This window comes from Zalophus californianus, chromosome 12 (genome assembly GCF_009762305.2).
Source record: "Zalophus californianus isolate mZalCal1 chromosome 12, mZalCal1.pri.v2, whole genome shotgun sequence".
Lineage (NCBI taxonomy): Eukaryota > Metazoa > Chordata > Mammalia > Carnivora > Otariidae > Zalophus > Zalophus californianus.
Genome location: NC_045606.1, coordinates 106,979,451 through 106,982,223, shown reverse-complemented (window position 1 = coordinate 106,982,223; position 2,773 = coordinate 106,979,451).

The following is a 2,773-nucleotide window of genomic DNA, read 5'->3' as shown; positions in this document are numbered from 1 at the left end:
ATGTTGGCAACGATGTGAATAAAGGGAAACCCTCCTACACTGTTGGTGGGAATTCAAGCTGGTGCAGCCACTCTGGAAAACAGTATGAAGGTTCTTCAAAAATTTGAAAATAGAGCTACCCTATGACCCAGCAATTGCACTCCTGGGTATTTACCCCAAAGATACAAATATAGTGACCCGAAGGGGCACGTCACCCCAATGTTTATAGCAGCAACGTCCACAATAGCCAAACCGTGGAAAGAGCCAAGATGTCCATCAACAGATGAATGGATAAAGAAGAAGTGGTATATATATATATAGAATGGAATATTATGCAGCCATCAAAAAAAGGAATTTTGCCATTTGCAATGACGTGGATAGAACTAGAGGGTATTATGCTAAGTGAAATAAGTCAACCAGAGAAAGACAATTATCATATGACCTCACTGATGAGTAATTTGAGAAACAAGACAGAGGATCATAGTGGAAATGAGGGAAAAATGAAACAAGACAAAACCAGAGAGGGAGACAAACCATCAGGATTCTTAATCTCAGGAAACAAACTGAGGGTTGCTGGAGTGGAGGGGGGTGGGAGGGAGGGGGTGGCTGGGTGATGGACACTGGGGAGGATATGTGCCATGGTGAGTGCTTTGAATTGTGTTAAGAGTGATGAATCACAGACCTGTACCCCTGAAACAAATAATACATTATATGTTAATAATAATAATAATCAAATGTAAAAAAAAAAAACACAGTAGACTGGACCAGGAATTTATAAACTTGGGTCCCACTCCCAGGTAGTGCCCTGATGGTGCATCCTTGGTCAGTTCAAGTCCTTTGTTCCTGCCCTTCATCTTAAACATGGAAATGATAATGTATCTTCAGCTTATCTTATAGTTTTGCTATGGGAGTCATGTTTTTAAGGCGGAGACTTCCCAAATGAGTAAAAGAAAATGTTTGGGGTGAGATAGGGTACTTTGTCTCCTGCTTTGATTTGGTTTTAGTTATCTTGTTTATTTGGAAAGTTAAAACTTTAAGAGAGCTCATAAATTGTGGTGTTTGACAAAGTGGGACACAGTTTTAAATGTTGAGAAACACTGAGTGGAAGTATGTGTTTTGTACAAATGTTCTTATACTAAAAGCATTCTAAGCATTCTTTTCAGTGAATAAAACTACTTTTTGCTCAATAAGCAAACAGAAATTTGGATATATTATACTTTATTAACTAAGACAGAGAAGCAGTCACATAAACTTTTTAAGGTTTTGGTTGGACTGAAAAAGCATTCTGAGTCCCTGCACCACACCAAGAGCTCTTTCCAGTCCATGCTGACTTGGATTGTGGGTGTGAACACACCATGTGATTCAGTCCTCTGGTTGGCCTAGGGTGATCTCAGAGGTGAAGGAGGGCGTTAGGGACAGCAGATGTGGTAGGGACTTCTGGCTGTGATTTGAGGAATCCGTGGTCTAGGGAGAGAAGGCACAACACTCATTTCCTAAGGCTGTGGTCTCTTTACATTTGCTTACCCACCTTTCCATTCCTCCTAGCCCACCTCCTCAGACCAAAGTTATCCCCTAGCTTACTTTATTTTATTTTTTAAGTTTTTATTTAAATTCCAGTTAGTTAACATACATTGTAATATTAATATCAGGTGTACAATGTAGAGATTCATCGCTTCCGTACAACCCCTGGTGCTCATCACGACAAGTGCCCTCCTTCATCCCCATCACCTTTTTCACCCATCCCCCACACACCTCCCCTCTGGCCACCACCAGTTTGTTCTCTGTAGTTAATAGTCCATTTCTTGGTTTGCCTCTCTCTTTCTCCCTTTTTTTCCCCTTTGCTTGTTTGTGTTGTTTCTTAAATTCCACATATGAGTGAAATCATATGATATTTGTCTTTCTCTGATTGACTTATTTCACTCAACACAATACCCTCTAGCTCCATCCATGTTGTTGGAAATGGCAAGATTTCATCCTTTTTATGGCTGGGTATATATATATATATATACCACATCTTCTTTATCCATTCATCAATCGATAGACACTTGGGCTGCTTCCATAATTTGACTATTGTAAATAATGCTGCTATAAACACAGAAGTGCGTGTATCCCTTTGAATTAGTGTTTTTGTATTTTGGGGGTAAATACCCAGTAGTGTGATTGCTGGGTCATAGGGTAGTTCTATTTGTAAGTTTTTGAGGACCCTCCATACTGTTCTCCAGAGTGGCTGCACCGGTTTGCATTCCCACCAACAGTGCACGAGGGTTCCCCATTCTTATTTTAATTGTATTTCCATAATGTTATTTGCCCCAGTCCTGCACCTCTTTAGGAAAGACCCAACTGAAAGAGAACATGAGAAATTGTGAAAGACCAACTCCTGCTTCATTTTGCCTGTCATAGCAAACTTCCATCCGGGCATTGTGGTTTGGGCAGCCTTCATGTATGTTCAACCACTCATTTAAAACATGTTTGTTGAGAAGCTATTATTTCCCAGGAACTGTGCCAGGCTCTGAGAATACAATACTAACTAAAACAAATGGAGTTTACAATTTAGTGGGAGGTACAATCAATCAAAAAGATAATTTTAGAGCGTGTTATGTTTATTTGGGGGCTAACAAAAGGAGAGAGACTTTTTCTCCCTATATACTTGCTGTCCGAACTGTTATGATCCATATCTGCTTCTTCAGTCCACTCCCTTCCCCCCACTTACCACTCCCAAGCTCCATCCCTTTCTCACAAACACAATTCCTGGCGGCTAAGAAAAGGGCAACATTTTCAAGGAAATAAACAGCTG